The sequence below is a fragment of the Lepisosteus oculatus genome, chromosome 27, assembly GCF_040954835.1.
Source record: "Lepisosteus oculatus isolate fLepOcu1 chromosome 27, fLepOcu1.hap2, whole genome shotgun sequence".
Classification (NCBI taxonomy): Eukaryota; Metazoa; Chordata; class Actinopteri; order Semionotiformes; family Lepisosteidae; genus Lepisosteus; species Lepisosteus oculatus.
Genome location: NC_090722.1, coordinates 1,452,967 through 1,471,125, shown reverse-complemented (window position 1 = coordinate 1,471,125; position 18,159 = coordinate 1,452,967). Strand labels below are relative to the sequence as shown.

The window sequence follows — 18,159 nt, the reverse complement described above, 5'->3', positions numbered from 1 at the left end:
ATGGTAAATAATACTACAGTTTTTATTTTTTAATTAAATATTTTGCTTTCTTGTTCCATGTTAACAGACAACAATATGTTACTGCATATTTAACATGTTACTGCATGTTAAAAGCTTTTGCATGTGTAAAGTATAGACAGTGCCTGTGTATGTTGACTTTCGCTTTTGCAATACTTTAAATGGGATTATTATATGGTATTTTAGCCTATAAAATAACTTGACCTACAGTGTATATGTGCATGTATAAGACTCTTGTAAAACACATTGTGTGAAAGAATTAATTGGCGTCCTGGAAGACATACTATTCTGTACAGTTGTTGAACACATTCCATTCTGAATCACAGGTGAGCTGTGTATTGGGCCGAGCGCAGTTTAGTTTCTGCCATAAACCCTCAGATGGAGGAGGTGGATAGAAATGCCCAAGTTACAACACCCAGCTCTACTTGGGAGCCTCGTTGACTAACTGCTGAGTAACAGGGCTCTATCCAGCCAATGTTTGAAAAAAATGCTCCTTTGCTACAGTACTTGTTATGATCCCCGCTTCCCTGTTGCGTAGACCACGCTGAATTAGGCAACCTACCGGATCACTAATTCACCACCACACCACCATCTCATTATACACTGAAGCACAGTCTTCCCTGACCTCCTCGCTCGGTGTCCATGTGAGCTTTATTATTGCTTTTCGCTTGTTCTTGTTTACACCTTTTCGGCTTGGAATTGCTTGTCTCTGTTGGACCTGCGGCTTCTGGATTACGGAAAGTACACTCCTCGGTTTCAGTTCCAGGCTTTGATGTAGTTTTTTCGAATTGCGGAAAAGATCGGTTGCAGGATTATTTTTCAGCTCCTGCATTTATATTTTGTAATCTAAAATATTATTTTATATTTTACTATTTTATAGTTTATATTTTAGTTTCTGTTTTATTAGCTGGACTCGTAGCACTACTTGGAACTGGAATTGAATGAACTGAGTCTTTATTACAACTGTTGTTTAGTAGGTTTCTTTAATGGTCTTCATCCTCTGTCTACATAATTAATTCAGACTGGTGAGGTGTCTGCTGTAGAGGAGGCTGCAGTAACATGGGGGATGGGAGATAGGTGTGTCTTTATTAATTATCAATCACATGGGAGACTCCTGGGAAAAAACTATAGTTGCTGCTGGAAGAGGTGTTAGTGGGGCCAGTAGGGGGCGCTCACCCTGCGGTCTGTGTGGTTCCTTATGCCCTAGAATAGTGACAAAGGTGCCATCCTTCAGATGAGACATAAAAGTGAGATCCTGACTCTCTGTGGTCATTAAAAATCCCAGGGTGTTTCTCGAAGAGTAGGGGTGTCCAGCGACGGGTCTCTGCTGCTCCCGGCCGCAAGGCTTCACACACCGTGGCGCTGCTGCAGGGCGCTGCTGCAGGGCACTGCAAGACGAGCTGCTTCAAGACCAGATGTGTCGTTGCGGACTGTTTAGAGCACAAGGTCTGTGCTTGAGCGAGCGGAGTGACCATGAGGAGGAGCCGGAGAGCAGATCTGCAGGGCGAGTCTGGGTCACAGGAGGACTAATGAGCAGGCTGTGTCTGGGAGAGGTCTGGCAGGAGACTGGAGTGACAGTAGAAGCCCTGATGAGCGAGTCGTGTGAGAGAGGAGGGAGAGGCGAGTCTGGATGGAGGGAGGAAGGGGTGTCTGACGTCATATCGTGAGCAAGACGCTCCGCGTTTTCTGAAACTTTCTGGCTGACACTTTGGAAATCAGACAATCAGACTGTTGGTAAAGCTGGGAAAAATCAGAAAGCATATTAAAAAATGTAATTTTAATATCAAATATACTGATTATAATGACTTATTAAACGTGTGCGTGACGTTGTCACATCGGGATTGTGACGTAACAATTGCGGTCCGGGAAAGCGCTCCGGTGCTGCTTAGTCGCTCAGCGCTGATGCTCGTAGCGAAGAAAACACTTCAGCTCGACACGGCTTGTCAATATTCTCTGTCTTTTCACTGAAGATCCTGGTGGTTTACGGACGAGGTAGGGACCTGCCGAGGCTCCGTATCGCGGATCCGATTGTTCTTGACCTGTTTCTCCTGGGCAGATCGAGCGGTTATTGTGTTAACACGGTGTTCAGTGAGAGGGGGTTAAAAGCTGTTAACCTGCTGGAGTTTTAGTAAAGTCCAGAGTGCAGATCTGAACAGGAATTAATTGCTGCTTCTGTTCCTGTCTCTGCTTTCACTGATGTGAAGAATTTGCTTGTGTTCTCAATATCCCGTGTCTGCCCTTCAGCCTGTCAGGTTGTATTCCAGTAGGACCAGCTGGTTAGAGAGAGTTCTGTGGTGTCTAGTGGGTCTGCACTGGCCTGTCAGCAGTACCTTGACTCCCAGTGTGTGAGAAGCGCCGCCCAACTCCCTGCTTCACTGTGCTGTTCTACTGGCTGACTGACAGGTCCAAGATGAGCCCGAAGGAGTGCAGCTGTGAGCCCAGCAGGGTGAAGTGGCTCTCCTCCTGTGTGCAGCGCACAGGCTGCCAGTGCCCCGGGCCAGGTATGACACAGCTGGATCTAGACCAGTCCCCCCTGAAGCCAGTCCCCCCACACACTGACTCCTGGCTTCACTTTCCACTGGGACTCCATCCCTGGGCTCAGCTCTGACTGACCTGAGGGGCTCTTCGCTGTCACCCTGCAGGTCTCTTCAGCTCGAGGCAGGGAAAGCAACAGCAGTCTCCTCATCTTTTCAACTAAATGATGATTTGAGCAAAAATAAGTAAAAGATATAAAATAAAATAATAAGATATGAAATAAAATAATTTAGTATGAGAGTATTTTTAAGAAGACTAACATCCATGTAAGGTATGAAACTATTGAAAGTGTTGAAAATGACTTATTCACAGTGGTTATGAAATGAGCTGTGTGATGTACTGCAATTATTCTTTCATTTACATTTAATTGTAAATTTGGGAAAAACAAATGTATATTTATGAAGATCTGTCCAAGCCATTTTGACTGGGTGTGAGAGAAGCTGAATTAGAGGCTCTAATCCCCTTAGAGCAGCAGAAGGAGGTTCTCCACCTGGGAGCAGAGCTGCTGCCCTGATTCTTCTTCAACACTGAGATCCTCTGTTTGTGGAGGAGCAGCTGCTAACAGGACTGATGTGACCCACAGAGCAGCTCTCTTTGTGGGCTCTTCAGGGTTCAGAAGTCCCAGTGGCTGCAGCTGTTATTCAGGACAACTGATCTGAAAATGACACAAAAACAAAACCCTGCACTCTGAAGCCTCCTGCCCTTAGAGCAGATCTATATTCCTCTCTACTGGAAAACTGTCCAGGGTGAAAGAGTCCCAGCTTTTACAGGCTGTGCATCAAAAATCATTTTCATCTTTCTAATTCTCAGACACGTGTCAGTAGGGTTATAGGTCCCTCAGACAACAGGTCAGTTTAAGAGTTTTCTCCCTAGAAGTCTGTGCTGCGGCGACACCAGTGTTTCCCCTGTCTGTGTGTCTGCTGTAGATGAGGTCCTGGCTGTTCTGGAGGGAATGAGCAGCTCTGATGAGGAATCTGGGAAGCTCCTGATAGAAGAGCTGCTCTCCCTCCTGCAGAGGAACACCAAGGGGACACTGCCAGTCATCCTGGGATTCCTCGAGAGCCCCCAGGTAACATGAAGGAGCTCCCTGCACACCTCCTGACATACTCGTTGCAAACGCACTCTAATCAGGAGCCCAGTGTGCTCCAAGATACTGTCTCTGCTGTTTCTTACAACTAGAAGTCAGAAGATAAGCCCTAACGTGTTGTCATCTTGACAGATGTGCTTGAGTGGAAGCCTGGGGTTTCTCTGTGTGTTTCCACTCCCTCGTGTGGTGAGCTGGGGTGGTTCTGCTGTTTCACCCTCAGTGCCCGTTGGCCAGGCTGACTGGCCCTGAAGGAGAAGCCTTTGAACAGACACTCTTGGTGCTGTGATGAGAGCAGCAGTCTCACCCCTGGCTTTGGTTCTTCCCTGCTCTAGGTGACAACTGCCCATCGCTCTGCTGTCCTCCAGGCAGTGGAGAAGCTGCTGCGCAAAACATCTGCGCAGCATCTGGATGAGTCCTTGGCCAAGAGCACCGTCTCGATGGCCTTGAATGAGATGACGATGTCACCGTTATGTAAACCCCTTTAATTCCTGACTATCGAACTGTTGTCTTGCTGTAGTGCTGTGGTCTGTTTCCTTGCCTGTAGCACACATGATGCATCTAATGGAAGCAAATCGTTGTGTGTTAACTTGTGTGCTCACTGGCTTGATCCAAGCTGCAGCTTCAACTCCAATACTATCGACTCCCAAGACGCTCTGATCTCTTTTTACTGTTGTTTCAGAAATGGCTGCCTGACTGGCAACAGCCAGCCAGCAACATTGTCGTTTGTGTGGTGAGAGACCACTACGTGAGTACCATGGATATGGTGCTGTCCTTCTTCCAGCCCGGAGTGCTCCCTCAACAGACGCTGCTGAATGCTGTAGGAGATATCTCCCGCAACTGCAGTAAGTTCTGTGCTGCCAATGGGGTGTGATCTGCACAGATATATTCCAGATTTTGTACTGTGCTGTATTTCAAACTTCATGATACTGGTCGTATCTGTCCATTCAAGCCCTGATACATGAGCTTATTATGAAGGCTCAGTGTTTGTTACTCATGCCGCTGCTGAGTCTCCAGTGTCATCATGAGCCTTGGTCCCTACCCAGTGTGAAATGTGTTTTCTTTGAAGGTCGTGACATAGCAAGGGATATAGTGAGACTTCTGGACCTGCTGGTGCCTGTTCTTCCCCTTGCTGAGACAAAGAAAATGAAGGCAATGATGTCTTTTGGTAAGTGCGCAAGCTGTCTCATTTAGGGGGACAGTTGTTATGAATGCTTGGTTCCACTGGCAATCCACCGACAAGGCCTGTTCAGACCGCTTCCCACTGAACTACAGGACTGCTTTGATGTAGCTGAGGAGTGTAGCAGGCTGTTCCTCTCTTGTGTTGTCAGCATTAGAAGGCCTGTACGAGAGCTGGGCAAAATTCCAGGGTCCCAGGCAGTTTGTTCAGGACTGTTCAAGCCATGTCATCACTAGTTTTGATATAGTGCACAGATGGCTGCCGTCTTATGAGTCAAAGGTATGGGATTAATCCAGTGTAGGTTATTTGACATCTTATTAATCATCTTGATTTCTCAGATGTTCTGGAGGAAAGAATGGACTTGAATGCCAAGAAAAGATGTGTCCATGCAGGTATTAGGGAAGGGTATCAGGGTCCAGGGTTCAGATCACAGTAAGCAAAGTTGAATAGGGTGCCTTATGAAGCAGGTTTTATTCATTGCTCAAAGCTGTTTTAACTGTCTGTGGTTTTAGACAGGTTTGCTTTGCTGTGACTGAATCCTTTCCTTCAGGATGATGGTGTTTGAGTTTTGCTCTGTCTGAAGGTGACAAGAGGCCATTGTCTTGGCCCTGGCAGCTATGTGCTGCCTGCTCCCTGAGGAGAAGTTTCAGAGTGAGCTGCCAGCAGTTTTACAGGCCTTCCAACCACTGTATGCAGCTGAGCTGGACATCAGCTACTCCAGAATCAACAAGGTAGGGCTGTGACCGACGATGGGGCTTTAGGTGTACAGGTTGTGGAATGCAAGGTTCGTTTCTTTTAGAAAATGGATTTTGATTCCTTAAATTGTAGATCCAAACAATCACTAGTAGCACTTTCCCAGTGTCCCTTTGTCCACAAGCTCCAGTGATGTGCTGGTGAGGCCCAGTGCAGAAGAGGATTATGGTCTGTGGTGCCCCATGTGATTTTGGAAGGGTGTTAACAAGGTGTATCTGCCAGGAGTAGAGTCCAGGGGAGGCATTATCCTGCTCTGTCAGATTTTTGTGTGTGATCAAACTACCAAAATCCTAATGCTAACGTGTTATTGCATACACTGAGAGAGTGAGGCCTCTTGATGAAGCAGCAGTGCCTCTCCAGATTGACTCCAACGTGCTCTTCTTTCAGAGTCTGAGTGTGCTTGTGGGGGCAGCAGTGCCGAAGGCCAGACCAGTGCTGGAATCCCAGCTGGAGCAGCTGCTGACCATGGTGCACGCCCAGGTAATGGGGACAGCAGCCCGCTCACCTGCACAGACAGACGTCACAGTAGCCAGTAAATTATTAATGTCTGTTTTGAGGAAGTGCCCACAGTATTAGATATTGCCATGTCCAGTTACTGTCCCAACTAAAAGCACTTCTATATTAATAGTACCCAGTTTGTCAGCACGTGCAGAAGATGTGGCTGGGTTATATAGTAAATGTGCTTTGGAAATATTTTGTCTCTCTCAGGTTTGTGCTTCTTTCAAATGTCCTGAGTAACCAGAGGAGGAGAGGAGCGCATCCTTAGTGCAGACGTTCTGCGTCTTAGGTGCTTTGTTTTTATGAGTCAGACACAGAAAGATGATTCCTTCATGTGTTGCAGGGAGGAACAAAAACAACTTGACGTGAGGGCATTGTCTCCATGAAAGAAATTCACAGTTCATTAAAGGTGGAAACCTTTTCAACACCAGTGTGACTTGGATCACTAGATGCCACATCCAACAGTCACAAGCCAGGGAGCTCCGTTGTGTCCCTGTGGTAGAGCAGCTTCAGTCAGTGGCTCTACTCTTCTGTGCTCAAGATGTCCAAGATGAACCACTTCACTAAGAATGAAGGCACCAGTCGTTAAAGGGGAACTTTTTATATTTTAGGGTTAGAAGGAATCTACATTGATGGGTACATTTCAAACCCCAATGAATATAAAATGTATACAGTAACGTGTTATAGCTCCAATTGACATCACAAAAGAGATGGCATTTCCAGGTTTGCGCAGCGCCATGCTGGTGATAAGGGGCCCTGTTATATTGTGAACAGGCAGGCTTGTGAAGACTGTTAAATATTGCTCTTCATTTGGAGACAGTTGTGCCGACCAATACAATTCACTTGTATTATTCAGCTGTAGGTTCTAGGTGCAGGTGGATGGGGAGAGTGTGTGCAGTCCTGAGTGCCATGATTTCCTTCTGCTTTGTTGCTTCTTTGTAGCTGGGGAGTTTCCAGGGAGGGTGCTGGAATTCTCCATGTCCCAGATGGACAATCTGGAGGAGCAGAACCTACTAGGCAGCCTGACCATCCTTGCTAAACTTGTGGGTGAAGGTACTGAGCCACTTTCATTTCTAACCAGGCTTTCACTGTTTTTTCCGAATCGGAAACTCATCCTTCCTAACAGGAGTGTCTATTTTATTTAGGAACGTTATTTAGGAACAGCAGAGAATTATTAATCAGATTTGATAGGGTGTGAGACTGTAGTCCTCCGTAGCCATGAGACGAACCCCGATTCCTAGTCACTTCTTCGTCCTCTTGCATCTGCTGCGTCTGGTCAAGCTGCTTGGACCAGGGCTGCACTCACAGGGTTGTGTTTCTTTTCAGACTGTCAAGGAGTGTGTTTCAGATTTCCTGGCCTCACCGGACATCTGCATGGTGAGACTTCTGGTAAGAGAGGCCTCAGCTAGCAGAGCACACAAGGCCCCCTAACGTAAGACTTGAACAGTAGTGCACAGCTTCTCCACCCACAACCAGCCAGAGTGGGAAGACTGGGCCAGTGGGGGTGATTCCTTTCTTGATCCAGTGTGAACTGGGGGAAAAAGTGCATCAGTGAAGCCAATGATTCAGTATTCAGTGTAGACAGCAGCTAGAGAGCCATGCACATTGATACCCAGCAGTGATGTGCAGGCCCGAGCTGAAGTTCTGTGCTGACATCTGCTTGCCAGCTTGGAGTGTCTCAGCTGCACAGAGGTGGGACTGAGTGCCTGAGCCTCCTGCAGTCCCTGGGCTCAGTGATCCATCCCCAGCTGCCCAGTGTCTAGGAGCCTCTCATCCCGCCCCTGGCCAAGCTCCCTCAGGTACCCCACAGCACAACAGGACAGATCTGAGAAGAGATATGTCTTAGAGAGCACTCAGCTGCTCCCGAGAGTACACCACGAAGTCTATAGCAGAATTATACGATTTCTCTCTGGGAGTTTTAGGTGCATTTAGAGGATTAATTGCATTAGAATCAGTGTCATATCTTCTGAAGAGCACAGGTTTTGTCCCAATGGCAGCATTACCTGAGCAGATCTTCATCCCATTGTCCAGAACTGTACAGGATACAGCATATCAGATGGGAGATTTACATTTATCAACACCAGGATGTCTTTAATGTCACTCATCAGTGTTTTCTTATGCTCAGTTACAGCTGTTCTCCCTCAATAAGCTCTAAGCTGCTGCAGCCCCTTTCTAAGTGCTGAGTTTTTTGTGTGTTGTGTTTCAGAATTTCCAGCAGTGGCAGGATGGGCTGATTGTGGTATGTAGTGAGAAAGGGGATTGTTAACACACACAGTGAGAGGGAGGGGGCACAGACAGGGAAAGTGATCTTCTTCCTCTGTTAGGTAATGGCATGTCATTCAAATGCAGTGACAGCTGTCTTGTGCTTCCTCTCCTGGGTTGCTGTGGATTCAAGAGAATAATCTCTCTTCTCTTGTTGAGGTGGTCCTGTCATGCTGTAGTGTGAGAGAATTGTTGTCAGTTCTCATAGCTGTGCAGTTATTTCAGCTGCATAATGTGGTGTGTGGGTGTGTTTGCTCATTCTGCTGTGGACCTGATTGCCTCCCCTGTGTGTCTGCAGCTGCTCTCTAACACACTGAGCGCAGTGGCGGATGTTATTTTATATTTTTTAATATAGCTCAGGCAACCACGATGAGTCTCTGTGATTGTCCTGACCAGTCTCCTACATCTGTTATGACATCTTTCTCTGTTATTAATTTTCAGACACTTAAAACTGTTACAGACATCTTCCACATGTGATCTAGACCCTGTTCCTACAACTCTTTTTAAGAAGGTTTTTGATTGTGTGCAAGATCATGTTTTTACTATTGTATAATGCTCTGTGTCAGCTGGCCAAGACTGCCTTGGTGAAGCCTCTACTAAAAAAGACTAATATGGATCCTGTTGTTAGCAATTTTAGACCTATTTCAAATTTTCAATTTTTAATAAAATTTTGGAGAAAGTTGTTTTCATTCAATTAAAAGAATATCTGGTCTCTAACATTTTTTTGGGGAGAAATTTCAGTCAGGTTTTCGTTCTAACCATAGTACAGAGATGGCATTGGTCCACGTCTGAATGACCTGAGACTGAGTGCGGTTAAACATAATTTGGTTTTACTTGATCCCAGTACAGCTTTCGATAGTTGATCACAAGATTCTGATCAACCTGGGTAGGTCTTTCAGGGGTGGTTTTAGAATGGCTTAAATCTTATTTGATGAATAGACAGTTTTTTGTTGCTTTGGGAAATCAATCATCAAAACATTTTGACATTTCTTGTGGAGTTCCGCAGGGTTCCATTTTAGGACCTCTGCTCTTTTCATTATATATGTTACCTTTAGGTAATGTAATTAGGAACCGTCGGATCAATTTAATAGCTATGCCGATTATATAAAACTGTATATCTCTGTTCCATCTGAAGATCAAAACTCCTTCAATGGACTAATCGGCTGTGTGTTAGATATTTCTCAGTAGATGTCCCAAACTTTTCTACAGTTAATCAAGACAAGACTGAAATATTGATATTGGGTACTAAAATTCAGAAAGAACTCTTGCAGGATAAATTCATGTGTTAAATCTGTCCATGCATTTGATACCAGTAGAATCGATTATTGTAATGCTCTGTTTAGTGGGCTTCCCAAGAAAACAATACATCCCTTACAACTTGTTCAAAATGCAGCAGCACGGATCCTAACAAAAACAAGAAAGAGAACACATATCACTCCTGTTTTGAAAGATCCTCGCTGGTCACCTGTATTTTCTAGGGTAGATTTTAAAGTTCTTTTACTTGCTTTTAAAGCTCTAAACGGCCTAGCACCTATGTACCTTACTGAATTTCTGTCTTTATATGTTCCTATATGTGACCTGAAATCTGCAAATACTGGCCTTCTGCAGATACCACATGTGAAATACAGAAAGAGTGGAGAGGCTGCTTTTTGTTTTTATGTTTCTAAATTATGAAACTCACTACCGCTTTTTTATCTGGTAGTCAAGCTCGGTACATTGTTTTAAAAAACATTTGAAAACATCTTTTTAATTTAGCTTTTAGTTAAATGGTTCTCTGTTCTTTCTGTTTATCTTTCTTTTTTATTTATCTTTTTTATTATTCTTATTCTATTTAGACCTGCCTAATTTCTATTTCTTTATCAAATATAAATTGACATTTATGTTGCTCTCTCAAAATTACACAAGGCAAATGAAAAGTTAGGACATGGAAGTGTTAGGAATGTGAATAAAAGGCTTAGACGCAGGGATAGTAAACTTCGGACACTTGAGCAAAATGTTGTGGAATGTGAGCAGGCAGTCATTCTGAATGAACTGCAGAAAAGTGAGTTAGAGAAGGAAAAGGCACAACTAGAGAAGAGTACTGATGAATTGCAGGAACAGTTGCAAAAGATTAGATATACAGTACAAAAAAAGGAATCACAGAAGGTTGCGTATTACAAAAGGAAATGTGATTCTGAAGCAGATTTAGCACATGGGGAGAGGGACCTGGATGAGCAGGTGCAGTTCTGGCAGGGAGAATATGAATGCTTGAAAACAGAGACAGACAGGAGAGTGAGTCACAATATTAGCACATGTGAAAAAGGAAAGTATAGTGATGCTGTAAGAGAGACTTGTATGGATTTAGTTGCAAATATGGGCATTCGTGCACGAAAGGCTTATAAGATAGTCAGAATAGTTTTGGATAAATTGGTTGGTATTCAGGTCGACTAATTGCCAGGGAAAAGTTTTTGTAAATATCTTTATATGGCTAGGATCAGAATTATCAATGAGTTGTTCTGTGAATTGCATTTAATTGATGCCTTGGCACATCAGGCAAATGTTACACTTTCTCACTGGGAAGGAATGGTTGTTGGTGGTAAAAATGTGGGCAGTGTTAGTTTAGATTGGATGCATAGAACGGTTGGAGAGAGTGGTACAGTTAGATTTATTAGATCAGTGTGCAAAGCCATCCATGAAAGAGGGTTTGAGAAAAGTGGCAAATCTGTACAGTCTTTGTTGTTGAGCCAGGGAAAATCTGATCATGTCCCTTTAAAGGAAAATTAATTAATGCAATGTTCCACAATGCAGCTGGAGTTTATTTTTTGCAAGCTGAATTGCTGGAATTAATGCATGATATTATATGTAATGAAAACAAATTAATAGAAGCAGTGTTTGAGGATTTGAGTGTAGCTCAGTTGCAGGATGCAGAGCAGTGGGAATTGTTTGTAAGGTTGTGACAGAGCCGTTGTGGAGAGCTCTGGGAGCATGTTTTAGAAATGAATGCGAGATACAGGGAGCTAGTGTGTAAGCTGAAGGAATGGCAGGCTGATAGCAGTACGTTAGTCAGAGTACGCTTGTTTACCAATACTGAGGCACATTCTGGACCTGTTCTGCAGAAGCTCACAGAACAGAGGAGCCTTGAATTATAGGACATGACGAGGCAGGCAGAGGAATTGATCCTTCCTAGTTTTGTAAAGGTGTGTTGTAGGATGGTAGCAGATCATTTGGAATATGGCAGGTACTGTATGATAAGGTTTCAGAGGAGATGTATAAAATGTTTGTATCAGCCCCAAGACACATGTAAACTATGAGAGGGTCTTGGGAATCTTTGATAATTTACTTAAAGTTATGGCCAGAGCAACTGAAATAGCTGTTGAGGGTTTGATCATGTTTAACGAGAACAGGTCTTGGCAGTGGCTTGAAAAACTGGATTCTGAAAAGAAGGCAGAAGTTTTATCTCAAGCTAGAGTATCAGTTAAAGAGCAGAGGGCTGTGTTTTGGGAGAGGATGGATAGGATAAGAGATGCCAGGTTGCAAACACTTAGAGAGAAGAAGGAAAAAAAGATAGAAAAGGAAACGAGATATAAGGACAAAGGAAGTACTAGGCATTTAGATGAGAACAAGAAGCTTCCTGCAGTTACACCACAGTTGAGGTTTAGGAGATTTGTGTGAGGAATGAAACATGAAAATGGAGTTTTCAATTTTTCAAAGGAGGGGAAAAGACTTAGTCTAGAACAGCTGATTGATAACTAAAAAAGTGTTGTCTGCAGGCCAGACAAAGAGACAAACAGAAGACAAAAATTCATTTTTGGCACCGTCAGAACATATTGTTGAAGAAAAGGCAGAGTTTTTAAAGGAGGCTGTTAAGCAGCATTTTAAGGCTGGAGATCTAGGTAGAAAAAAAGTTGGTATGGAAAGATGAAGAATTCTTATGTTAATTAAATTAGAAAACTTGTTAGGAAAGAGAGTTAGACATGTTTTTGATGAGAAAGATAGGAAGGTGTGGTACAAGGGCACAGTCGTTGAAATGAGCCTAGATGGCCAGGAGTATGTTTTTAAATTACTTTGTGGAAAGATTATATGAAAAGTTATTTAGAATCGCTTCCTGTTAGTGCAGAGGACTTTGTAGGCAAGAAAATGGAGCACTTTTGTGAGCAGTGAAGATGGGAGTGAATGTTGGTGGCCAGGCAGGGCAGTCCGTGTAAATAGAACAGGAGACTTGTTTGTTGTGGATTGTGTAGAGGAGGGTGATGATGACGTTAGTGGCTTTAATTGAGTATCCATTGTTAGATGATCACATGGATAATGAGGTGAGGATTGTTGCTTAGGTTTCTTAAGTTCCGGGCAGTTGCTAATGTTACACTGTGTGTCAGATGCAGATAATTTAGAGGAAGGAAAACATCTTGTAGCTGATGCTGATGCGCCAGGGAGGCTGGTGAAAAGCTGATCCCTGGAGCCAGCAATACGAAATTACTGCTCTATACAGTATATAATGGCTGATGTAAATAACCTCCTTGCCTTGTGATAGCTGGTTTCCAGGATTGTCTATAGTTACTTGTGAGTTATGACTTTTACACTGTTGTTCATTGTTATTTGTTGGATATGTATGTTGTTCAAGTACAGTTTATATACTTTTAAGATTTATCTTATGATGTAGCCGTGCAATGCCTGCGATAATGCCTTTTTTACCCATCACGTCCAAAGAAAGTGTATGTCCTCAGAGACTCTATGTTGTGAGGCCTGGAAACACTGATGCCAGCAGAACAGGTGTGGCTGCACCCTGGCACAACACGCAGTGCCCACCAGCACCTGTACCACCTCCAGGCCCTGAACGAGGATATATTACTGATCATTAACATAGGGACCAATAACAGAGCCCAGGGGGACTCCTCCTATGACATCCTTAGAGCTAGAAAAGAACTGACTGTGGCAGTAAGGAGAGCATCTCCTTGTAAGGTTCATATGGCAATTTGCTCAGTTTTGCCACGGCTCTGCGATGCCTCTTTGCTGCTGGAGCTGTGAAAGAAGCTGCCCGGGCCGATGGGAAAAGGAACATTTCGCTGATCTGTTTCACACCACAGGAAGAGAAGAGAAGGAGATTGTTTCTGCACGAAATGCGTGTTGTGTTTCACTGGGAGCGACAACACCCGAGATCAAAGCGTGATGAACTATTATGGAGCGGATATTGCCTTAACCCGCTGGGCTGAGGGCCGTCCTCCTGGCCACAGGACGCAGGGTGCCCAAGGGGCAGCTGCAGGGGTGGAGCTGGGGTGCGAGAGTCGCATACGAGGGAGAGGAGGAAATCATGCTGGGATTTATAGCGTTTGGTGGAGGAAGGATGACGGGGGCGATTGCTTATTATTGACAGCTGAGTACGATTAAGCGGGGTTGTTGTCACCCCTCCCGAACTTTCGTTATAAACTCCATTTATGAAATTAAAGTATTTTAAAGATTTAATTATAAAGTAAAAAACGTACAATGTACGTTTAAACAAACATTATAAGCTGATAACCCGTTTCTTAATGATCTAAACCTGTTTTTTATAGCGTTTAAAGTCATTTCATGCAATGTCCCAAGCAGGGACACTTCACTGTATCATATTTTCAATTTCTTTTTTTAAAACTTAAAAAAATCATTTGCCCAGCAAGATTTTAACTGTGCACGGTAACAATATATATTAAGATATATATTTTCTCATAATTTCAATAGATATATATCACGATATAGATTGTTTTCTCATAATTTCAATAGAACATGCTTTAAAAGGAGTACAACTTTTTTATTGCCTGGAGTTAGCTTTTAGGTTATTATTAACTGTTGGTTAGCTACCGTGTTGTTCCTTTAGTATTTTTGAAATTTCACACTGAACTGAAGTGCATGTCGAACAGTTTAAGCACATTTTTATTTTGCAGAACTGAAACAATACCATAAACTTATGAACATTAATTAAATAAGTAAATATGTAATACTTCTTAAAACAAAATAAAGTAAAAAAATAAGATAAAAACTCTTCAGGCATTAAAGTAATAACCCCTCCAGTATTCAAACGGCTGCTTCGTGTCCACATGGAAGCCCGCGTGGTGAATGACTCGGGCAGCAATGTCTTTTCACCCCGACACGAGAGCTGCTGGACTCGCACCCCTGTTCCGTCTTGAGCGGATGGAAGAGGGCGCTTGTACTACCGCCTCTGGCTAAAATCGCCGCCCGACAGAATTGGCAGAAAACCGTTTTTTTTTAAATCTGCACCATTTCCAAACGACCGATGAAGCGCCCTCCTTCTCAACAATTCCGTATCTTGTGGCCGGCTCGCTAGCACTGCCTTTCTGCATTTCTCCGCGTTTTCCGTTTGTTAGTGTTCGCAGACCGGCCCGGCGAACAGGTGTTTGTTTTCAGGGAAAAGGAAGAGGACGCCCGCGTGTTTATATTGGCCGCCATGACCTCAGACGCGTCATAAACCGGACGCCTGAACCACCGAAGATCAATCATTCTGAACCTATCCAATTTCCAAATATCAGCAAGATGAACATTTTCAGAATTAGAGAATTGGAGCTAAAATATGACAGAATTGTAAACTATGACGGTGCTGGTGGCGCAATCTGTGTAAACATCAAAATCCATTCTCTACCGGTATAAACGGTTTAGCCAAATCCATATCGGACACATGTTTCTACCGGTATACCGACTGTACGGGTTATACTGCCCACCACTGTTTCAGTCCCCTCTCATCCAGCTCAAAATCTCTTTCAGCTTCTCCCCTCTGGAAAACATTTCAAATCCTTCCTCTCAAGGACTGCCCGTTTCAACCTCAGCTTCTATCCCACTGCCAGACGAACTGTGAATTCACGTTGAACTCTGACATTTAGTTGTATAATGATGCTGTTACATGGAAAGTTGTTTACATATGTGACAATGTTTGTCTTCTGTCCTATTTGAATTTGTACTGTATATGTTGTTTGTATGTCTCATCTGTGTTCTTTGCTGTACCGAAAGCAAATTCCACCAACTACTGTTGTGTGGCAATAAAGAATAATGAATGAATGAGTCCCTGAGGCGTACCGTCCAATATTTCGAAAGAGTGAAAAAAACAAGCTTGCATGAGAGAACTGCGCAGAGTAGCTGACGTTGACCAACAGCTAAAGTTGCTTAAAGAATTTAAAATCCGTCTGACTACTGCAGATCTCATGTAATTGAGCAGAAAGTCACCGTGCTCTTATAAGCGGTTCTGTTAGCAGAGTTTGAGTTAACACACTGCACCCCTTTGAATGGATTTTTATCACCTTTATTACCTTTGCCTGTCTGGGGTGTGGGGCTGTATCTCTTCCTCAGTTTAAAGTCTGATACGTCCGCAGTAAACCGAGAGACTAAAACCCACTATCGATAAAACATCTGCTTTGCGACACTTCTCAAACTGCTCCAAAGTCGGGTGCAGAGTATCATCCTCTAAACTGAAAGCCACAATGGACTCCACAATCACCCGTAATATTCAATTCAATTCAATTTATTTTATATAGTGCCTTTCACAACAAGGTTGCCCCAAGGTGCTTAACAATGCAAGTAACCATGCATGTTGTAAATACAGAACAGAAGACCGGAAGACAACAGAGGAGAGGAACCCAAAACTCCTTAGGAAAAGAAAAACCTCTGGGGGTCCAAGGTCAACTGGCTGCCCAATCCCTTTGGCCATGCTAACATTATACAATTCAAAAAGGAAATAAATAAATGAGGGTATTAATCCATCCATCATGTCTTCTGTATGTCAGTATTACAGACTGCAGTACCGTAATATCTGTAATACAAAGGACCACCACAAACTAAAACAAGCCCAAGAGCAGCACGCGTGAACCAAGGAAAAAATATCAGCTCCACAAAACAAGTCCCCAAACATGCTACATCCCCACTATATTAACAGCAAGGTGAAAGTGGGGAGGTGATTTTTAATTTTTTTTAAGAAAATTAAAAATAAGAAACAATGAAATGCCCCTGCCTAACTTTATTGCATGGCTTTAAAGCTATAAAACATTTTTAGATAGTTAAACACCACTTATGCATGAAAAGCAGCTGATTTTTCTTCCTCGTGATCAGCTTAGAATCTTTGTGAGCGCTGTAAATTAAAATAAGACTGCCAATGCAACACGAAACTTATGCACAAAAATCACATTCTTCTCTTAAAACCAGGAATGACTTGGCTAAAGCTGCGTCAGTGACAATCGGGAAGGTGTACTGATGGAGAGTGGAAGTACAGCCCGCTTCCCTCCCCCACTGCAAGGTGGTAATGCGCTGGCTGGCACGAAACAGCCCTGCTTTCCGGGTCTCCTGGTTCATTCATCAAGCTGTTACTTACAGACCTGCTGACCTGCTTCACACCACAAGAAGAGAGGACAATGTGATTCTTTATGTAGAAAACACATTGTTATGTTTACAAAATTAAAGTGTTTTAAAAGTTTAATTAAAAAGTACAAAAACACTTAAGATCATAAGCTGATCATGAGAAAGAAAAGTCACCTGTTTATCGCACATAAAAAGTTGTTTTAACTATCCTTTTTTATAGCTTTTAAAGTCATGCAATGTCTGATTTAGGAAGGGACATGTTCTTGTTTCTTATTTTGGATTTTCTTTACAACGTTAAAAGAATCAGTTGCCCATTGTGCCATACAGTGTGATGTTACATTTTTTATGTTTTTAAGACACTTAAGAACACTTAGACTGATGCATAAAAATGTAGCACAATGCATTCTCACGTTATGAACTCGTTTACACCTGGGATCCACTTAATTCACACAAGGTTTCTAAAAAGGCAACCTGGTACTAGATATTGTTTAAATAAAAGTTGTGAAAATCGCGATCTTTAAAATGCCTGTGCTTTGAAGGTTCTGTGTTACTGACATCAGAAACTTGTCTTATAAACAAGCATTTAAATTAGAAAGGAGAGGTAATGAAAAACGGAAAAAACTCTGAAAACGGAAAAAAATACAAGAAATTTGAAATGATCATTTATTATTAACAAATTAATATTGTTAATAATGATCAGATATATTATTATAGTTTCAGTGGCCTTTTTAATACCACTTTGTTATTCCCAATTATAATTACAAGGTATATGATTTCGTTTTAAGGCTTGTTGTAAAGGCTTGCGTTAAACTGCCCTACTGGGATGAATAAAGTATTTTGAATTGAACTTAATTAAACCGGTGGAACAGGTTTGTACTCCCACTGTTGACAGTATTCACATTTGCTCATTCATGTTTTTATTTTATTATTAATATCATTTAATACTGAATACACTGTGATATACAAAAAAATAATTTAAAATGTTAATATAGTGTCCATATTTATTTATTGTTTTATTTTTTAAAAAGTGGACTACAGTAATACTACCTGATTTATATATCATATTTAGATCTTTAAATTAATATCGTTATTAATTTCTTTAGTTACGTGATTCCATATTACATTACCTATTAAACTGATTCTAAAAGGTACACATTTTTTCTGCAATAATAACAGCAAGCATGCATAGAAAAGGTTAAAACATTATAGGTTTTACAAAGTATATAAACTTAATATAGTCAGAACGAGCACGTCAAATCTTTTCCAGAATAACCACCGTAAGTGACCGTATTAAAGACTTTGATGCATAAAATGTTTATGAAGAAAGTGGAATACTGTTGTGTACTTTTTATTTAAGCAACCATTACCAGCCATATACAGTATGTATAATATATTTATATTCCTAAATTAATATCGTTTATGATGATATGACGTTCAGAGACGTTATGATCCTGTCATTTTTATACTCAGCTACCAAAATTTCCCTTTAGTTGCAAAATTTCATACTAATATTCCAGATTAA

General features: G+C 42.3%; 2 long non-coding RNA genes across 3 annotated transcripts in view; one reads left to right on the top strand and one right to left on the bottom strand.

The window, feature by feature from the left end:
• The window catches only part of LOC138225255 (uncharacterized), a 39,641-nt gene that overhangs the window by 11,210 nt on the left and 10,272 nt on the right, over positions 1-18,159 (bottom strand). The gene's annotated exons all lie outside the window — the stretch shown is intronic.
• On the top strand, positions 1,912-4,107 carry LOC138225253 (uncharacterized). Its single transcript, XR_011183793.1, has 4 exons — positions 1,912-2,010; positions 2,422-2,519; positions 3,021-3,622; positions 3,973-4,107. It is a non-coding gene; the product is annotated as an uncharacterized lncRNA (long non-coding RNA).